A 23,065-nucleotide genomic window follows, 5' to 3' on the forward strand; every position below is an offset into this window, starting at 1 on the left:
ATTCAACGTGAAAAGCAAAGTGCTGCATAACTTGTTGTATAAGCTGGTTTATCCTCGCTTACTTTGAACATTTCCTTGGATATGGGACTTTTTCTACCTTAATTTCTTTAAATCACCATCACTATAGCTTACCAAAGGAAAAAGAGATATAGTGAAATACAATAGGGGACCACAAAGTTACATTTTACATCATCGCTGCCTTTTTAGATCCAGTGCGTAACAGGTTGGAATTCCTGGCTAGAATATATAAATGTGTGTGAGAACAGGAACAGAATGAAGCAGCTTATGATAGGGAAAGATTATTCAAAATAAAATGAAGTCCCTTAGAGGAGACGCAAGTGGGTACTACTAGAATTAATTTCCCTAAATGCAGAGCCCTGGACCTGAATCTGCAAAGTGTAAATAAACATCTACCTTGGGATGTGGAATTCACTTAAGGACTTCAAATGGAAACGCACTTGTTGTGAGACACTGGGTCCCCGAGGAGACAGGGCTATAGAGGCAGACTTCATTTCTACTGTTTCCTGCAGTAAGTTGAATCTGACAGCTGATTCTCCTCTGGACAAGGAGAATTTTTAAGCCAAGAATATAAACATAGTCCATTTTTCTGTCTTCATCTTATCCTAGATGGTAGCTTACCCCAAGATTTCAGGGCACGAACTCAAGTTCAGTGAACTCTCCAAGATTACTATGCATTTCCCAGGGAGAGGTTCAAAATTTAATCTGCCAATTCCATGTAGTAGTTTCATTAAAGCCTTCATTTAATTGCCTGGGATTTATGAACGATCTTGTGACAAAGCCACTCTGTGCCATAGCTTATCCCAACATGCAGAGAGAGCTAGAGCTCAGAGAGGTTAAAACTATATGCTCTCTGGGGCAGGACCAGTGTCTGTTTTATTCTTCATGTATTTTCCTGGCCCTGCACAGTGTGGTGTCCTGGCAGTACAGCACAGCACAGCAGCTAAGAGCTTAGAGTCTGGAGTCAGTTAGACCAAGCGTGGCGCGCAAGCTCTCAACTCTAGCAATTTCATAGTGACCATGAAAAGTTGTTTCCTTAGTTTCTTCACCTGTTAAAATAGAGAAAATAATGGTATCCATCTTATACAGAGTTGGAGAATTAAATGAAGTACTACATATACTCAAATAGTGTCTGATACATAGCTATCATTTAATATATTAATATACCAGTATTATTAATAGCATCATCACTATTATTTTTTAGCACATAGGGGGTATTTGATATTAGATGGAATGAATGGATGAAAGCAGCTATTATACACCAAACTTGAACAGTGATTTTCTCACTTCCCCCTCAGTTCATGCCTCCCTTAAATCTCACACACACACACACACACACACACACACACACACACACACACACACACACACACACACACACGTAAGTGGCCTACAATGATTGATGAACTTAGTTTAATTAACTCTAATTCAGTCTCTCTTGCAGGCATGTGGGAAGGAGGAGCTTTTCACAAGAACACTTTGTGCCAGCAGAGGGTATTATTATTTTCATTCCCTCCCCCCCCCAAATAAACTGAGTTTCCTAATGTTGAGATTTACTACAGTGGCAATGCCCTAATTCATGACTTCTCCATTATTTCTAGCATTCAAGGAATGCTATTGCTGATATTCCTGCAGAGTTCTTATATGGAGAGAAATCTGGATAAAAGGAATTCTGTTCCAAAGCTGTTTTCAGTCCTGCACTACTAACTGTATTAACTGTTTTAAGAAGAGATTGAGAATGTGTAGCGAGGCACCTGTTCCCTGCCAACCGCAGGTCCCACCCAACTTTAGAACACACCAATAGACCCTAGAGAGGGCTGGTTCTGTCCAGGACCTTCATATCATAGGGACTTAATCAGCTTTGGGAAAGGAACCAGAAACTCTTACAAAAGGAAAGTTTTTCATGTACAGCAGCATATGCCTGGGAGACATCAAAACAAAGTGCTGGGTCACTACCACGGGGCCTACTTTAAAGGGTCATATACAGATCTACCATCCAAAATACTAGTTTTCGGTTATTAACTAGAATAATTATGGTTCACAGTTCTGCTCTTTCCAGTATTAGAAAACCAGATTTTCTTCCTCATTATTACTCAGTGCAGTTCTCTACGCATATCCTTGCCTGGCAAGTGAATAAACTTAGGTTTGTTGTTTGATTAAAGAGAAACTGAAATGAAAATGGCAACTTTAACCTAAACTTAGAGTAATTGTTTAATTTTGCAAACTGAAATGATTTGGGGAGTATAGCAAACATATTTTGAAGGCTACACTAAAGTTGAAGAACATTAAATATATTAATATAGACAAGCCTTGGTGGGGCCAATGAATTCTATAGGATACTAAGTCTCGGAAAATTATAATGCAGTTCTTTAGATTCCTTAAGTGCCTTCTTTTTCCATAGTGATGACCACATGTATGGTTGTTCTATACAACATTCATGACAAAACTTAAGAAGACTATGGTCTTTATATATGTGAGTAGATAAAAAACTTGAGGCATTGAGTATTTAAATGGCTTTCTGAGATGTACTGTTAGCTACTGAAGAAAGATGAGTAACTTGAATCTTTGGTTGAAATCCACTACCCCTCATGGATCTATAGTAGCTTTCAAACATGACCATTTAGGGATACCTATAATACATTTTCACCTTAAAGTCTTTATTTACACATGTTCTTAGATTCATTCTTAGAAAATTATATAAAATCAAGGCAAGGCAATGAATTCTTTTTCATGCTAAATTTGGGTTAATATAGTCTCTCTTATTGGCCCAAAAGAACAGGGTAATAGTAACAGAAATTGATATAATAGGGCCTGGGTAAACCCTGATTTCCTGTTATCAATTCTTCAGTGTACCTTGCTTTCAACTGCTCTGACTAAACTGAGAGAATATGTTTGTTTGTTCATAGTTTTTAAGATTTGAGCCACAGTATTCAAATAGTAGGAAGAGTAGGACATCAAACAGGAGAATCTAACTACCTATAAATCCAAAAATTCTTATAGTAGACCAGGGATTCTCAAAGTGTAGCCCCTGGACCAGAAGCAACAGCATCACAGGGAAACTTGTTAGAAATGCAACTTCTATAGAGCCTTACCCAAGATCTACTAAGTCAGAAATTCTAGGTGGGACCCAGCAATCTGTATTTTAACCAGCTTCTGAGCATGTCTGATAACAGCAAAGCTTGAGAACCACTGACCCAGACTTAGAGCTCCTTGATCCAGACAGTTGCATATTTGCATGACCAGCACCTGTTCCAGCATCACTCTTTCTGCTTTCTAAGACCTATGCTTGAATGTTTTATTTTTATACTCTCCAATGTCAGCCTGTTCTTCTCAATTGCATGGAAAGATTGCCATTTGTATGTGGTAGGAGGCAATATGCGTAGGTGATATTCATATATAAGCATCCTTATATATATGTACAAATTAATGCTTTTAGAGTCAGTATCAAATAGCAAGTACAAACATGAGTATAAAATGTTTAAGGTGAGAATATTCAATGATGTTGGAAAATTTGCCTAAAGAGATTAAACTATTCACAATTATAACCGCCAAATGTAACTATAGTTTACAGTATAACTCATGTCTCCTTCAAGGACCGTGCCCTTTTCCTCATGAATCCTGTTAAAATTTCTAAGTTTCATTGAATAGTTGTTTAATATTATGGTCTTGAAGAACCAATTATCTACTTAAAAGAATAGTTCCATCCCTTATTTTCTGAAGGGAGTATGAATACAAATCACCAAAGCAATACTGTCGACCAATATTTTAAATGATGCAGAGCACTTTGTAATCCAACACACCATATGACATTTTAAAGTTCCACGTCAGCTTTCAAAGAAAATTGACATCTTTTTTCATCTTGTTTTTTACTGTATTAAAAAACATCTCCATGTTTGTTTATTTGAGTCTTGATTCAAAAGGACACCTAAGTTCTGCCTTCACTTTCACAGGCTCAGAACTCTGATATATAAAATATATTTTAAAATATTCACCCAAGTTTCCTTTTGCCAAAATGCCTCAGTGGCAGCAGAGTCTTGTCCTGAAAAGTGTATACCCAGGGGAGTTGAATGGAGTGGAGCGTTATGTGTAAAATGAAAAGGTATCAAGGGACATGGTCCACAAGATCACAGTGGCTTCAATATTTGTCTCAACTGCACAGAAATGAATAGCAGAAATTTATACCAGATTGAAATCAAATTGCCATGCAAGATAATAGAAGATATAAGTCTGAATCTGTAGATAAACCATGCTGAAGAGAATGCATATGCATTTGTCTTTTCTTGTTTGTTTGTTTAAATTCATTATATAAGGTTTCTAAACTTGAGTAACAAACTCATTTTCAAAAGAAAATTATTTTGAAACTATCAGGGGTTACAGACCCAATGCCCTTTGGGGAAACATTGACTTACAAAATTAAAAGTTTCTTCTTTAAAAAATTTATTTTAATTGAAAATTTTCACTATCAAAAATTTATGTATATTCCTATAAAACATTTTTTAAATATATTTTATTGATTTTTTACAGAGAGGAACGGAGAGGGAGAGAGAGTTAGAAACATCAATGAGAGAGAAACTTCGATCAGCTGCCTCCTGCACACCCCCTACTGGGATGTGCCTGCAACTAAGGTACATGCCCTTGACTGGAATCGAACCTGGGACCCTTCAGTCCGCAGGCCGAAGCTCTATCCACTGAGCCAAACCAGTTAGGGCAAACATTTTTTGTTTTATCATTAAAATGAAACCATAAAATTAAGAATTCTCATGGATTTCAAGAATATACATGTTGGACTAGAGGCCGTGCACCCCAGTCTGAGAAACACAGCTTTATACTAACCAGTGCCATCCCTCTCAGCCATAGACAAATCTAAAGTAAAAATAAAATGTGCACCAATAATATTTTAAAGTAATAAATGTTACTTTGTTTGAGTTATTATGAAATTTGAAAATTATTTCAGTTCACATTTTGAAGACAAATAGCTCAATGTTTAAACTTATTTTTTAAAAATAAACATCCGATCTTATTTATATAATCAAATTCATATATTATCTTGAAATGTATTTGATCAATACTTGAGGTCACCCTTTAGAGAGGGCTTAGCTTGAATTATCCAAAATATGCACACCTATCCCAATTAGAGGATATTCATAAATTGAAATTCCATAGGTTATACTACAAAAAATTACAACCAAAATATTTATAAGTACAGTATGTTATACCATACATGGAAGAGCATATTTTAATGAAAGGAGGGACAAATAGCTTTCAAATTTTTACAGACAGTATCACCCACCCTGCAATCCCTGTTTTATGTACCAAGGCAGTTATTGGCTCCTAGATAAAGAGTGGAAGCCAACAAAGAACCTTAAACTACATACTATTTGAGCTCACTTGTGGTCTCTACTTTCTGAAATGTACCAGCTGAAGTCTAACCTACTCCCTTCCTCAAAGTGGTTTCACTTTGCACCCTCTTTTTATAATAGTTTAGTTTTGTCTTTTTAAACCAACATTTCCATGTTATTGAATGTACCTATGAGGAGTTTTAAAGAGTCAATTTTCCTTGGTCCCTTGCTTTCATTGCACATAGTTTAAGGTTATTCCTCCCCCCGCCCCCCCAAATGCCTCTTTGCTTCAGTTTCTCAAACCTTGTCCTTAACAAAGGATGATATTTGACCTGTATAATCTGTCTCAATTTCTACATTCACTGAAAGTTTCAACATGCCATTGTTTTGTTTTGTTTTTAGCAACTTATATTTTAGAAACTTTGAGTTATAGAACTTAAGAACTGGATTCAACTTCCACATTATCTGTTACATGCACTTCATTTGACACAAGAGAGATCTGAGGACTGATATTCCTGGAAGGTCACAAAGTTAGCCAGTAGAAGAATCCATCCTAGATCCTAGATGTCCTACATGTAAGGTATAAATGGAGGAATGACACTGTACACTGCATGGCTTCTGCATTTCATCGAAAGCAAGTTTACCCAAAAGGGATGTGTGCTTCAAGTTCCACGAGCATATTCTAAAAGGGCCTAATCTTTGAGACTCAGCAGGTCTCTGTAGGCATAAAAAATAAAGCAATGGTGAGTGTAACTATTAAAATATGTAGTTTATCTCCAAAATTAAGTATAAGAGTCTCCTTCCACATACCATCTAACTCCTTTCGTCCCTCTACCCAGTCTTTCCAGATCATTTCTTACAAAGTCCAACCTCTCTTGAGGTTCCTGCTCTCTACATTTCTTCTTGTGGTAATGGTGCCACACACCACAAGGCCTCACTCACTTCCTCACTGCAGCCAAATACCTCTGGACTACCCTTCTGGGCTGGTTCCTATGCTCTTTAATGGTAGCAAGTTCTGAGAGAACAATCAAGGGAGCAGGCGAACTCTACCACAGGCCAGATGTCATCTCCCATTGCTCCCTCACAATACAAGTGTGTACACTGACTTGTTCTTCCTATATTATGGCATTTTTTTCCTGCTTCCATGCCTTTGCACACGCTGCTCATCCTTATTTCACCTTACATCTTATCACTTAGCCACTCCCTACAGGTTCTTCAAAATTCACATTTCTGTGGTTTTAACTTCCCCCTCTCCAGGGTTAGATTCACCACCCTCTTAAGCCTCCCATAATCCCTTATATAAACTCTATCATGGTACTTGTTATGTTGTATAGTAAAACTACATCTACCTAGATGTCTCCCCTGCTGGACTTTGAGCTTCCTAGCAGGCTATCTAACACAGAACAGGCCATAAGAGTAATTCAATATTTGAGTACATATCACATGCCAGGCACTGTGCTAAAGTATTTGTAAGAATTATATGCTCTTCACAATGGTCTTAAGCAATAGTGCTGTTATTATGATCACTTTACAGATTATGAAATTGAGATCTGAAGACGTTAAGTAACTTGCCTCTAACTCCAAGTCCATTTTCTGAAGTATTTTCTTGCTTCTCTGAGGGATCAATAAATAGTTGTTGAATGAACTAGTACATGGATGTCAGTGAATGAATGAAAATACTACTTGATTAAAGCAAATGATACCAACAATTCTAAATGCTTGAACTGCTTGTCGTGGAGCCTTAATGTGTAGCCTGGAATGATTTTCTAAGGAAAAAGAGGGACATTTAGAGGAAAGGTAATTGAAGAGTAAGTTTCTAAGGGACACAACATGCATTTGAATACTTTTCCAGGGAAAACGATAGAATCGCTTTTCCTACTGGCTTATGAACAACTCTGTGGAGAGTGCTAGAATGACTGCTGTGAAGAAAAGGGCCTGAAACCAATCCAGGAACACTCTTTTCTTCAAAAGAAATTCCAGCCGATTCAGCCAGGAAATGTGGCTTTGAACAAGGAAGGCAACTGTGAGTTGGCTCACACTGGATTGGACATTTCCCAAGTGTTTTTCCCATGAAGCTGCAGTTTGGCCCTGCTTTTGGGGCTAGTATGCTAAGTGACCGAGACTGCGAGTACTCAGAGACCTAAGAAAAAATTCTGGCAAACAAGAAATTATTTAATCTACTTTCTTTTCCTGTTGCAATCTTTGCTTTTAAAAAAGGAAGAAGTCAAAATGAAAAGAATGTGAGTTTATTTTAATGGGAAAGGCATTTTGTGGGTATAAAAAGTCCATTTGTATAATTCATTAACAAAAGGGCATTTCTTATACTTAGCAAAATTTCAAACTCCATATTTTCAGGTATTCCCTTCTACTGTGCTTTAATTACTATTAGCAGGAGCACAGAAACTAGGTTATAGCTTCAGGGTATTCCAGTAACCCAACTCAACAAGTATGCAGTAAGCTTTGTCTATGCTAAAAGAGATATGAACGGTATATGTGGCAAGCATCCTGTCCTCCTTCAAGGCACATACATACAATCTTGTTATGGAGAAGAGACACATGCAGAAAATAATTAAAGAAGAAGACAGTATAAGAAAGGGCTGAAATATGATCCAATAAATTGCCTTTACACTCAGGGGGATAGGGAAAGACTTTGAGGTACAAGTAGGATGAGATGTACCTTGAAGGATTGCTTTTATAGGTGAAAGGAGAATTTAAAAAAAAAAAAAGAAGAAAAGGTGTTCTTTCAGTAACAATGTGATCAGAAACAGAAAAGTACAAAATAGCATTCATTCAAGTGTTCATTAAACGAATATTTGCCAAACACCTGTTCATACAAGGCCCTGTGTCAAGAGCTAGCATGGCATTTCTAATTTTTCAGAGCGCGCGAAGAGATCACACCGGCTGGGACAAGAGGCAACTCTCGGCTATATGACTTCGGATGAGTCACTTAACCTCATCCTGAGCCTTAGTTTCCTGCCTCCTGAAATGAGAGGATTAGTTACCAGTTTTTGTTGTTGTTTTTTCCTTTCAGCAGTGAAGCTGTTTACAGTTCTAATAAGATCTTAATTAAGCACAACCAAAATATATCAAGGAACCAGAATGCATGAACCTTCCTGCTCTGGCTGAAGAAAGAAGAAGGGGATGGGGGGAAAGAGAGCCCAGCTATGCCTCTTGTTCTGCATCTTCCTCTCCTTCCTCCACCCCAGTGCCTGCCCCAAGGCTCCTTCATAGAACCCCAGGATTACATGGGAAATCACTTTCAAACAACTCATCTCCTGAGATCCAATTCCCTACAAATTGTAAAATGTTGCAAAAGAAAATATAAGCAACCAGAAGGTCCGTTTTTTTAAATAGTTTGATTAAAAAGGACCCTGGATTCCAGGATGCCAAAGTAGTGTAAGTTCTTAAGTGAAATGACAAAATTGTTTGAAAGACTGTTCTTTGAGTGTGTCTGGTAATGCCATTTAGAAGGGACAGGAAGAAGAAAACAAGATATTAAGCTATAAAGGCCTCGGCTAGGCTAGCATTACTGGGGACAGTAAGGGTCAACCCAATACAGCTAAGGGAGAATCTGCAGAACTTGGTAAGATTAAAAAGGGAGGAAGGAGACAAAGAAGGAGTCAAAAATAGCACTCTACTTGTAAATCCAATAAGGTACTGCAGATAGACATGGGGAAGTGCATCTCAAACTAGTGTACATTCCAATTGCCAGGGGAGCTTTAAAAACACTGATAACTTGTTCTCACCCCCTGAGGTTCTGAATTAAATGGTGAGGGGTACAGCCTGGACATTGGTATGTAAAAACTCCCCAGGTAATTCTACTATTCAGCCAAGGTTGAGAACCACTGGATTAGAAGGACAGGAAGTTAAGGCAGGCCTGAAGATTATACTTTAATGAGCTACCTCTGCTGTTTTTATGATCCAGCTAATATTTTTTATCAAAGTTGATTGTTTTTCAACATCTTTGCCTGATATTAAATAATAACCATGTAACTACAGAGTTATATGTAATAGCATTTTTTAATAGTATCTCTATGGTAGTCTCTGTTTTTTTCCAATGTTTTAAAATAAATTATTTAAAAAATATCTACTAATGAAATATGTGCATGTGTGTCTGTGTTTAAACATGTGTGTAAAGACTATCACTTTAAGAGTTTTCCTTTACAACTGATGGTTATTACAAGATCATAATGATGCTTATGAAAAAAATATCTTTTCTTGACACACACACAGTTCAGAGACTTACAAACAACCTATTATTCAGGCATTCTTATCTTGAAATACTACTTAGTCTCCGTAAGGTTATTAGTTAAAGTCAAAAGAAGTTCAGCCTTTACTTTGCCTAAACATAGTAAAGGGCAAGGTAAATAAAAATTTAAGTCACAACAATCTTTAATATTTGCATAGACTTTTTGAGTTTTTAAACCCTTTTACAAACATTGTCCAAATGGATCTTAACAACACTTCTATTATTGAATCAAGACAGGTACTATAATTTTCTTTTTCTAGATGAAAAAGGGTAGGCCCAGAGGTTGGTCACATGCCCCAGTCCCAGTGGTAGAATTTAACTTATTAAAACTCATGTGTTTCCTTGCCTTTTCTCTATAGTTTTTTCTAAGCAAACATTCTAGTTATCAGGTGCATGCCCTCAATGTAGGCTCTATGTCCCACAGGGCTTTATCAGTACAGTCTATAAAAATGTTATTTACTACTTTTATTAGAACTATGAAAATGCTTATTTTCATTAGTGAACTATAAGCTTCTTGAAAGTTGGGTCCATGAATGACGCACATACCTATCCCCAAACCACATACCACACGTTCATGTACTCAACCAGGTATGGGAATGTACTCTCTCATTTCTATGTTCTATTTCAATCTAATTTTTTAGATTTTGAGTTCAGAATCAGAAATACTATTTTCCAAATTCATGTGTACTTCTCTGCTACCCTCATGTGATGCATACAGAACCCACCTACCATCCTATATGAACAGCTCTTCAATTAGGAAACAAATACCACCATATCCTCCCTGAAGTTTTTTTTTCCTATTGTCAAGCCAAAATTACATAGTTTCTTTAATAATCTAAACTAGCAAAAGTCTTTCAGATCATTACTGTCTTAGACAAATCCTCTGGATAAAATTAATGTGTGGCACAGGGACTCCAGGACTAAAGTGACATGAGCCTTGTTCAGTCCAGAGGAACTACTCCCACCGTTGGTAAGGACCAGCGATTTTTAGATTGAGGTTATATTAGATTTCACATCATAACATCACCTGGAGGGCTGAGCCAACTTTCCTCCCAGGTCAATATTAGTGACCTAACAGTATCATTATCTGAAGTAAGTGCAAGAATACTTTAGTTTGTATATCTGAGCTCTTCAAATGGTTTCCCTGAGACATGAAATACAGTGGTACTTGATGGAAAACCAGTGTATGCTCCTGGACAGTCCTGGTTTTCACTGTGGTGACTGAAAGAGAACTGGACTCTCTGAACAATGGTTGTATAAAACGGCATCAAAGATACAGGCATAAACTAGCAAGTGAACATCATCATGGAAATATATGAAGACCACAATATTCCTTTCAAAGCAGCTTTATTTTAAACCAAAAATCACATGTCAAATCTATCAAGGGCACTAAACTATCTGAGCGAGTCAAGTTGTGCTTCTTCAATTTGGCCTTAACCCTCAACTTTTCGATCATTAAGTCCAAGGAGATGATTAAAACAGTATAAAGGCAATGGCAGAAATGGTGTCACAACATTTTTAAGGGATGGAAATTCTAACAAGTTATATGTGAAATTCCAGATAGATTTCAACTGTAATTCCTTCAATTAGAAAAAGATAAGTAACCATCCTCCCCATTCTAACTTATCCTGACATAGATAAAAAGGAGGATGAATTTCAAATGACCTATACTCATGACAATTTCATCCCAGACAAAGTTCCTTCCACATAACAGAGGGTGAAGGACTTCTAGAAGAGCTGTAATTGCCATAATGTTGATTAAATGTACACTTAACGCAGGGAATGCTATTCTGTGGCATGGCAGAGCAGTCTTTCTAGTGCCATTAAGAAACCCTTCAAGTACAATCTTCTAAAAGTGGTACTTTGATGAGCAATACAACAACATACCTGAAGTTTCACTGCTATGCAAAGCAGAGGTTTGAACTGTAAAGCAGTGGGAAATGTGGGTGAGACTGTCTTACATATACTGTAACAGTACACATATATTTCTAGTTATGAACCATGCACAAAAGAAAAACCAACAACCCAGGTTTGTTTTATAGTTATAACTCTTTTGAGGCCAAATATCAATTTCAATTGATCAATTTTCATCACACCTCATTTACTAGGCTTGGCTCCAAGTGACATTTAGCTATTTTCCCAAATCATATATATATTCTTAAGGGACAGTGTTGCCAACACTAAAGATAATCAGAAGAGAGGGACATAGGAGGAAAGTACTTCCTAAGCAAGAGGAACAAATGTGCTTAGAAGAGTAGAATACGTATTTGTATTTGTTGAATAAGGTTTAGAGAATTAATTTGTTGTAATTTAAAGTCATCAGTCATTACTTAATCATTGCACATTTCATATCATGATGTGTGTGGGCGATTGTGTACACACACATGCCTGCACACACAACATTTAGATGCTGCCAGCAAGATCTCTTTGGGTTAAGAATAAGGCTCTTAGCAAAATGATAATGATAAACCAAAATGATAAGGTCTAAGTTATGATTCTCAAAGGAATCTGCAAAGTTTAGAAGAGAAAAGAAACAGAATGTTATTCAGAAGAGTTAAACCATGTGAGGGGTTCCTTTCACCCTTGTCCTCCAAGCCCATACTAGATTTTTTAACCATCATATTGAAGGGGTAGCAGTTACATATTTTAAACCAGTGTCAGGCTTAGCTAGTGAGAGAAACAGAAACCCTACTCCAGAACGCTATGGAGGAATGGCAGCAGCAAGCTAAACCACTAGTCTTTGAGTGCTGGTTTAGAGAGAACACACTGTCAATTGACACTTGCCTTTTACAATTTGAACACGGGCAGGTCACCTGACCCCCCAGCCTCAGACACCGCTTAGTAAACTGCATTGCTCCCCAAAGGATAATTTATCTTTTCCTTTTCAGAGTGCTAGACTTCACTCCAAAATGAGGAAACTGAGAGTGGTCAACTGACTTCACATCAAAGCACTGCTCTTGGAGAAAGAGAGTCAAGAATAGAGGATCTAGTCACACCAGCAATTAGTTTACATTTTTGCCCACTTATCATTTGAGTAAGTGTCTGTCTGTCTAGGGAACAAAATATTTTGCATTGTGACTAACGATGCAAACTTAAAACTTAGCAGTATATTAATTCTTTATTCTAATACTAGTTTTTCATAGTCTTAGTAGTAGCCTTGTTTTCAAAGTAGAAATAAAAAGTGAATAATAATATGCAGAGTTAAACCAAGGCTCAGGCGTCCTTACAAAGATTCAGTCAGGAAGACCACCATGCCTAACTAAAAGACCACAAGAAGACATCATTTCAGAACAGTAAGTCAGGAGTAAGGGCACAAATGCCTTTGACTGTCAGGTACTAACCCCCTTGGTGAAAATTGCATAACGTTCCAATTATATTTTATAAGATAAATGTTCAATAAATCCCTAAGGATTAGATTTATCCTATTTACTAGTATCCAAGGATGAAATTTGTCATAATATATTTGGGCATACAACTCCACTTTACAGAGAAGATATTTATACGACGTTCACTCTCATTGAAGCAAAACATTCTAAAACCAATGTCTTTATGCCCATGCCCGCTTATACGAGATACTTTATGTGAAAGAGCCAGGAGATCAATCACCAATGGAATGTGTATCCAATGGTACCTCCTATGTGCTTAACATGTGTGAACCTTGCAATGGAAGACATCGTCTTAAGTCTGGCATTCCAGTTGTAAAAGAGCAAACAAAAATAACACCTAGGCTAATTTATAACTAAACTGAATGTTGCCAATTAAAAAAAAAGATTAGCACTAAAGGAGATCACAACCTAAAACAGTTTTATATAAGATGACCCTTGTTATTGGTTGTAGAGAATAAAGAGGCTTTGGAACATAAGAACAAAGGTAAAACTGGAGAATGTGTGTATATTATGTCTATGGGAAGGTAAAAAATAATCCTGCATAGAATGGAAGAAAAATACTATTATTGTAGCCTTAGAAGTAACGAAAATTCTGACTGAGCGTGGTGAATGTTGTAGGCTCTGGAAGGCTATTGTAACAAAGAGGTAGACACGGTGAAGGTAGTGTTCACCTGACTACTCAGCCAGGATAATAAAAAGTAGGTGGGAGGAAAGGGAACCTCAAGCCAGAGCTGACAACTTCAGGCTCCTCTTTCACTTAACAGAGTAATACAGAGTAGTACAGCAAATGTTAGGGGATTTCGGTTCATGTTTTTAGAAAGGGAAAGCAGGGTCTAACAACTAATTGTGGGGAGAGAAGCAGAGAAAGCAAGCAGCCTATCAAATGATGAATCCAACAGTGGGATGATGAGATATTGGAAAGCAAGCGTAGCTCTGGCATCAAGTCTCTCAATGAGCATGTCAGAGACAAAGCTCAGTCTTGGAAGTCACACATCCCTCTATGACTCGTTCCATGGGTCCTACATATCTGTCTTGGTCTCACAAAAAGTTTAAATTTCCATACCATATAAATTCTCATATTTTGGATTTTCATCCACTCTATGCCTGGTTTTTATGCTTGAGTCACTCTCAGACAGGCCTTAGACAAATCAGAAAATATCATTTTAACTAAGACAAAAGGAAATGTATGGTTAACCAATATAGAGAGGTATCAAATAATACCATAAAATGGAAACGATGAACCTTTTTTAAAAACAACAGAGAATTTCAATCGACTAGTGTTCAAGTATTGAGTCACTCTGAATTACACAGAGCCTTGACCAATATTTATTGCTACATGTTTTAGAAGCAATTTCCATTTTGATGGCTTGCTTCAAAAGTGGTATTCTGAAGCAGTTAGGTAACATAAAAATATAGGATCAAGATTATGTCTGTCAGATGAAAAATATAGCATTTATGCAGCATTATATAATCCATTCGCTGGTTTATGAGCCCAAGGTCCCCACGGGAGAGTCACAAACCCACATAGTATGCTACAGGGTTACATTTTGCATTGAAAAAATCCAAATGAGCAGGAAATACTTTCTAAAACCACAAGTGTAACTAAAATACTTGTACTTGGTTCCATGTAAAAAGTCCTAAATTACAAATAATTTCAATTTGGCAGCTAAAGATGTCTTCAGTTTGGGTGACCCAGACATTAAAATACATACACTTTTCCTCCAGCGTGTTAGTCCCCCTCAGTTGTTGAGATACATAGCACATAAATCAGATGGCCAAATTGGGCCTATGAAAGAACAGTTACCAATGATTCAATGTCAAGGAAGCCTACTGCAGTGCTCCCCAAGGATGAGGCCAGTATTTCTTAAACACTCCAGCTAACTGCCTTCAATAAAGAAGGGACACATGATACTTAATTTCAAAGGTGACATCACACCGGGGTAAGAGCTGGTGTGGTTAACTCAGGAATGGACATAATTGGAATTCAAAACATAAGGTTCTATCATGGACATATCCTGAGAACTAAAGGCCAGAGATAATATTACACATTTATGGAAGAAAAAAGACAATGATACTGCAATCTCTAGCAGCAGAAACAAAACACATAAAACAGCTGTAGAGCTTGACAGAAAGATAAAACGAATCCTGATTTGTAATAAAACCATGGTCAAAAATTATATATAATTTAGATAATATACACAATATGTAAAATATAATAAAACTGTTATGTAATTCTGTTATTAAGTATGCTTGTTAATAATACGAGATATGTCTAGGAAAAAATACAAAAATAATTTGTGCGTAAAATAGGATTTATGGAAATATTAAAGTAGTCTGAATTATTTAATCTAGAGAAGTTAAAATTGAAAGTGGTTCAAGAGTTTTGAACATAAAAAAGATTTTTTTGTACATAGTTGGTTGCTTTACATTCTAAAGGAGAACAAAAAGAATACAGTTCATGTGGCAAAAACAGATTTATACCAAAATTTTTATTTTATACATTTAAAGTTTTGAAATAGTGACAAAACGGTAGACGCAGTCCAGACTCACACTGATGATTTCACTAGACAATATTAGGAACTGACTTCCAACCTCTCATTTTCCAGCATGCCTTTGGCTGAATTATCAGCCCAAATTGCCTTTCAGTCTTTCGCTTAGACCATGGGACTCAAAAATAAACTTTTCCCCAAAGGAAATGCACCACTGACCATTGACCACGGAATTAAGAATACTATGCACATTGTTTTCAATCTAACACTAAATTTATCTTTCAAATTGACGGGGTTTCCAGAGGTCACCAACTGACAGCCCATGTACAACATGCAGACTGTTTAGTGTTCATAAAGTCTTTTACTAGTTACCTAATAATTTAAAACATTGATGCAATCTACATAACAGTGGGGTGTCTGGTATATCAAGAAAAGGAAAGGAAAGAGAAAACCTGGCAAGCCCGTGCCTTTATTTTCACAAGTCAGTAACCTGCTAGTGCTCAAAGGCGATGAAGAAGGAATAATGACCTCGGTATCTGTCCTCCTTCACTCATTTCTAACCAATCTGGTCTAGGACACGTCTGAATTTGTTGTGCTTGGTTTACAAGTGTGAACATTGTTTTACCTCGTTACATGATGTGACCTATTTTAAACAGTGACTTTAGTATGCCCAGCATATAGTACAGCACATTCATTAATCCAAGAGTAACTTAATAGCAGGAAGTCAGGAGCGGCAGCCTTTAATGAGTGGTTAAGCAGTTTTTCAATTGGGCCAGATTTCATTTCGTTACTAAATGTTTCATTTTACCCACACTAAAATAGGTTAGTGACAATCAAGTCTCCCTCTCTTTTCGAGAGGTGAGGACAAAATTAACCCCCTTAAGAATTAAAAATAAAGAAAACCAGTGTGTGTTTGGTGGGGGAGGGTGCGGGGGGCTGTGGAATAAGAAAGAGGGAAATATGTACTATATCCAAGGCCAGAGGAATCTGCAATTACAATAAAGAACAAAATGTTCTGTCCAAGGAAAATACAAATCAAAAGACTTTTAAATTTGTTTCCAAGGATTCTCTCCAAGATGTGAGTAAAAATCCAGAAGTAAGCACTTCATTAAAAATTTTAAACAGTGAATCAAATTCATCTTAAGCATCTCAAGCATTTGTTTTGTTATACCTAGGAAAAAGGCTATCCTTCTAACATCACTGTTACGACAGTTTGAAACTGTCTTAACAAACAAGGCCATGTTTCACAAAAATAAAATGCTCTACTTTACATCCTTACTGAAAATTATGAAAAATAAAATTTTCAAATTAGAAATATAAATTGAATTTTTTAGCATGTAGTTTTTAAACATGTTTAAATAGGATAATTTTATATTGTCAGTTACTTGTTCAGATAAAAAAACACACACACAACTATCCCATGAGAACATGATTCAATAGGAGCAAAAGCAGGCACAGAGCTGGTCTCTCTACGTACATCCAGGAGACTAATTGGAAGTACCAGTAGGAGATGTTGGTGCCTTTCATGAAGTAAAATGACTTATAGCTGTGCTCTTTAGTACGATGTTAGAAACAACTCAACAATATACAGCAATATGACATCAATTGTATTTTCTTCTAAGGAGCTAGATGCACCTCATATGCTCAAAATATAATCTGTTATGCATGGCAAGGAGGCTGATAATGCCTATTAAATTAAATGAAATGGCCCAAATTCAAAGCAATAAAAAAATTAGAAAAAGAAAAAAATGTCAATCTACTATTCATGTTTTTCTACTAAAAGGGTTTGAAAGTCTATTCCTGAAAGGTAATAGAGAAGACCGACTTCTATTAATGTTGTGTCCTTTGACATCTAGTTTAGTCTGTGAAAATAAAAGAAGAAAGCATTAACTGTTAGTAGTGGACATGTTACAAAGGAAAAAAATACAAATGAGCAAATTCTAAATAGCTATTTGGAACAAGGTGACCCGGCCTGGTTTAGCAGAGACCAAAATGTAATGAAATGAAACCTACAACCTTTGTATCAGAGACAGTGAGGGAGACAAGAAGGCAAACACAATGTGCGAATCTGTGAAGAAAATTTAAAAGAAGTCAACGTATGTGCACAGCATTCCGCTGACTCTGCACAATAGGTGGTCCCTGAAACAACTCCAGCTCTGAAAACCCAAGCCCCTTTGCACTTCCCTTAACCACAGCTTCAGCCTCTTGCCATGATCCGTTTTCATTTTCCAAATAAACTGCAGGCAACTCAAACCAACCGGGCAAAGTGAACCAGAGCTACATGAACTCGCCACGAAGCACCTGAAACCATGCCTCTAGTTTCCAAGTGAAAGCGAATCCCACTGACTTTGTCACAGTCTCTATGCAGATGCCACAACCTGCACAGCCTCTTTATCTAACCAAGAGTGTCTGTGTGTGTGTGCCTGCCTGTCTGTGTATGTGTTCAGTGGAGTGAGGGCTAGCAAAGGAGACCAGAAGAGGAGGAAAGGGTTGGATCCGGAGGAAGAACCACAACCGCAAGAAGAATGAAAAGGAAGGACATAGACTGTGCCCACATCTCTCTTTCTCCAGCACCCAGCACAGCACCTAGATGCTCAACAAAAACACCGGTGAATGAATCAATCAAAAAAGTGTATTTTCCAAATTGCATATTCACTTCACAATGCTAGTTATCAGGGAAGAGAGTTCGCTTGCTCATGATAATCACAATCTAAAGCATCCAAAATTAATTTATTAAATTAATAAATAAGCCTACGGGTACAAAAAAACAAACATGAAATAACCATTCAAGTTAGAAAAGAGAATGAAAAACTATATAAGAAATACCACTAAAAATAAAATATAATATTTTATTTCTGGGAGGGACCCATTATTGCCAGTGAAGTACTTTTCTTTCTCAAACAATATACTAAGTATATTACAATATATCTGAAGTGATAAGAAATGAAAATGTTAGATGATATTGTGAACACAATGACCATATAAACTAAATCCCATATCAACAAACTAAGGCACATTCTGCGTATTCCCTTTCCTCAGCTGTTTCGGGACATTTTTTGAAGTTATATGGGTAACGGAGGACTTGTCATCGTGGCCTTCCTTAGAAGAGCTTTATAAGCGAATACGGCTTATCCGAGGGAAGAGCTAGAAGGTCCGGGCACAATCCGCCACCATTGCAAAGCCATGAGGCCTCGACAGGGCTGCGTGCTTTATTTCTGCCAATATCCTGTATGCGCTGGTTATTTTCTTCTGCTGCTGCTATTGGAAGGAATAGCATCCTGCTCACTAAAGACAGCAGCCATTATGCAGTTAGCCCCTCTTAACTTGGAATAAACTTTTTTCATAAACAACTTGAGAGAGTAAGTGCTTAATGCTTTCCATAGTATGCTCCATGGAACACTAAATCCTATTTGAATCAGTTGGGGAATGTTGTGGATTATAACCCTATCTTCAAGATTCTAAATACACATAGCATTCTAGAGGCTCTAACAGGTCCTAAGGTAAAGAAACCTGTTTCACTGTAACCCAAACTTATTTGACCATGGCATCATCACTTTAGCAGGGTTGGGCAGGTGGAGAGCAGTGCAGGGAACTGACTAGCCTCTCATAACATTTTGATAAAATGCAGAACCATAACTGGTTGGAAACTTAGAAAGTCTCAACCCAACTCCTCACTTTAGACTTGAAAAAAATGAGGTCAAGGACAGTACGATCATTTGGCCAAGATTACACAGCCACTGTCCACACCGAGCGCGAAAGCATTCGCCATCCCTTTAGCTGCTGTGCTTGATCATTTCACTACCTCAAGTAAATAACACATCAGGCTAGATGTGCCCATGACCCACCCCTGTAACTAACTTCTCCTTCATCATCTCCTCGCCCTTCTATGCCCTAGGCCAGCCCTTGCTTCTGTTACCAAACTGCATCTGTTCCACCTCCTTTGGAATCTCAAGCCCTCACTCACCCTCTTTCTTCTGTGCTTTGTCTCCCCTTCACCACCAATTTTAAGAATGTCCAAGTTCTATCTATCTTTCTCTCTAACTACCTCCTTAGTCACTCTTTCCCTTCACTGTCAAAATCCTTAAAATATATCTATATTTAACATTTCAACTTCTTCAACTTTCTTTGATTCCTTAATTATCAAAATTTGGTTTCATTCTCCTTACTGTCCTAAACTGACCCCCCCCCCAGTACATAATCCCACACCCTGCAGTGCTCCAGAATACCTAATGCCCTTCTACATCTCTGTTAAAGTAACATGTGCCCCCCCCGCACCCTGCTGCCTCCCTTTGCTGACTAGCAAAACCACTCAGCTCAAAATTCACCTATCCTAAGAAACTGTTTTTGAGTCCTCAGGATTTGCCACACTTCCTTCAATGTACCTGCAAAATATCTTATACACACATATTTTAACTCATGTGAACATAAAATTTGTGTTCAACTAGGACACATTTGAGAATGATAGGAGACTCTTAGTAGTCATTCCAAGACAAGAAGTATAAACTGTACCATCCTAGCAAACTAGGATGGCTATTCTCCATAATGGTAGCACTTACCAGTTCATATTGTAATTTACTTATTCACATGTCTGCTGTATATCCAACAGACTACAAGTTTCTCAAGGTCAGAAACCTTTCCCACCCAGCATAATGCTTATTAGCGCATCTTGGATCCTTAATAAATGTATCTTGAATGAAGAACCGGAATGAAGATACCATAAGAAAAAGTGTTCTGAAAGGAAGATGACAATTAATGATAACAGTAGTTCCCTTAGCAGCAACAAATTCTTAATAGGAACAGATGTGAAGAGGTATATGCCTTAATCTTTCAACAAAATCAGCATGAAATCTGGTGAGGTGTTTCTGAACATCAGAGTATTGCCTGGTTACCCTTGAAATAAACTAGGAAACAAGGAAAACTTAGCTCCCTTTCTCTACTTTTTTCCTCACCAGGAAATTTCTTACTTATCATTTTAAGACCTATCTTTAATGTCACTTTCTTGATGAAATATTGCTCAAGTTATCTGAGTAGTTAATCGCCTCCTCTTCCATACTCCCAGAACACTTTGCTGAGATCCAACAATTTATTGAGTATCTACAACGTGGCAGGAGTATTCACATACACTGTGTCATTTAAGTCATATAATAACTAGTGAAAAACTATTATTATCCCCATTTTAAAAATAAAGAACTAGTTACAGAGGATTAAATAAACTCCCCAGGCCAGTCACTTTTCCCAAGCCTTAGGGTTCCCATGTATAAAATGGAGACAGTACTCTGAACCTCACAGAATTGGGATAAATTTTACTAAAATAGCATAGGCTAAAACACTTAAAATTGTGTTAACCAAATAATACATAGTGTAGTGGTGGTGGTGGTGGTAGTAGTAGTAGTAGTAGTAGTAGTAGTAGTAGTAGTATTTTTCCTTCTCCCTCACCCACAATTTCTCCATCTTCATTGTTACTTCCATTTCCCTAGCATCTTCATTCAGAGAGATTAAAATAGAAAAAGGAGATAGAAGGAAAGGGCACTCCCTCTGCTCACTGTGTAAAGCCATGTAGCATGCCTGAGAAAGCATAAGCTTTGGAATGAGAAAGTCACACTTTTGAATCCTGCCTCACCCCTTTATCTGTAATAAAAGAGATCTGCTCATGCCCCCAACATATAGGGGCTTGGGTTAGGATTAATATTATTCTTGCCTTCTCCTGGTCTTCCCTGGGAGGTCTTCTAACACCTCTTCCCAAACCTTTTCCATAAATTGAGAGAGAATGGGGTTGTAAGAAGATGACAAACTGGGGGAAGAAGAAAGAGAGAAGGCATGCACAGCCTGTTCTCGTTGCCTACCCCTCCCTCCATCCCTGTTTATCCAAATGCCCAACTCTGTTGCCCCTCCCACTCCCCACACTGCTCTCCCAGAATCCCTGCCCCGGGACAGGGAGGCCCTGAAGCTCAGACAATGCAGGTCTTCTTGCCAGGGCTCCCCCCCACCCCCCAAGAAGCAAATTAGTCTCCCCTCCTGTCATGGAGCCATAGAGTAGAAGGGGGCCAGGTTCCCTGCCTGCTACTTGTTAATTTGAAACTCAGAATACACATAATTTATGATAGATGGGCAAATTCTCTTATTACCATCATTCAGGTAAACAAACAAACAAAACTTTCACAGGCTGAACAGGACCCCTAGCCACAATAAAACGATGATTTCTGTGGGATCCTGCATTTTACCTCTGAATCACTTGTAAGTAAACCTTTGGAACGTGTTGAAATTTCACACCAGAGCCTGGGAGTAGTTCTGTGGAGTTAAAATAGTGTTAGATATTTTGAAGTTCCTGTCAACATGAAGGATGCTTTTTAAGGGGACTTGAAAATAAAGGTTTCTTGTTTTATCAGAGAAGAAACAAAATACAGGGAAGGAAATTTGGTTTGCTTCTGTCTCTGCAGTGGAGGCAGTCTGATGTTGACAAAGTAATGGAGAGTTTCGCTCCAGCCCCAGGGAGGAGAACGCGCTCCAGAGGTCAGACAGCCCCTCCCCTGCCTCCAGGAGGAATGTACCTAAACTGGCCACAAAGAACCCTTCAGGAATAAGTGTGCTAAAGCACCATCCACACAAAATTTAACAATAGCTCTGCAATGGGAAAATTTTAAATTAAAGGGCTTTGTGAACACAAAATTTCACAAGGCACAAATCAAGAAAGAAGACAAAAATAGAACAGAACGGGGCAAGAAGGAAGAAATGGTTTTGACAGACATTTTCAGTTTTATACAATTAAAATGAATTGTTAAAAACCAGGACAGCTTTTAAAAACCAAAAATGCCATTTTGTACTGATTTTTCTAAAAAACAACAAACAAAACAAAACAGAAAACCCTGAAATGCCAACCATGTACACATTCAGAACCACACAGCTACCTAGTTCTCCTTTAGAAGTATCTGATCTAAGCACCAAAAATTGCCAAGCAAACAAAATAATAGAATTTTTAGCTTAGTGTCTTTTCAAAGACAGGGCATTCTGAGTGTATTGGAATCAGTACATGTTCACATGAATGTAGGTGCTTACATTGTTTTACATTTAGAATGTTAAAAAAAAAAAGAGAGAGAGAAGCAAAATTCACTATTTTTTTTCTAACGGTCTATCCTCCCTGGGAATAGTGATTTATGAAAATTCCATTCAGGGAGAAAATTAAGATTCAATTAAAGTTTTTGCATTAGTTTAAGAAAAGAAACTTAACAGAGTCCATGCTGTATTTTTCTACAGTGTCGCTATTGCCAAATAGCTGTACATAAACATTTTTCAGTAAATCTGATAACTTTAGGATACTAGAGAGACCTGACATTCAGGAGACTGTATGATAAATTACAAAATGAAGGATTCATTTACAATGTAACTACACTTTGTCATCTACTTAATAGTTGGTTTATATACACTGTGTGTACAGTAAATTCACCTACTCTTAGGAACATGCTATTTTTAGGTATTACCCTCTTTGACTATATGAAATCAAACAAAGGGTAGGGAAAGAGAAAAAACAGGAGCTGTAGAAGAAAAAAAAATAAACCAAGCCACTGAACTCAATGTAGGTTATATGAA

The 23,065-nt window shown here is 37.4% G+C and overlaps 1 protein-coding gene across 1 annotated transcript in view; it reads right to left on the reverse strand.

Annotated features, from left to right (window-relative positions):
• Window positions 1-23,065, reverse strand: part of FIGN (fidgetin) — a 125,861-nt gene that overhangs the window by 64,922 nt on the left and 37,874 nt on the right.

This window comes from Myotis brandtii, unplaced genomic scaffold (assembly GCF_000412655.1).
Source record: "Myotis brandtii unplaced genomic scaffold, ASM41265v1 scaffold125, whole genome shotgun sequence".
NCBI lineage: Eukaryota > Metazoa > Chordata > Mammalia > Chiroptera > Vespertilionidae > Myotis > Myotis brandtii.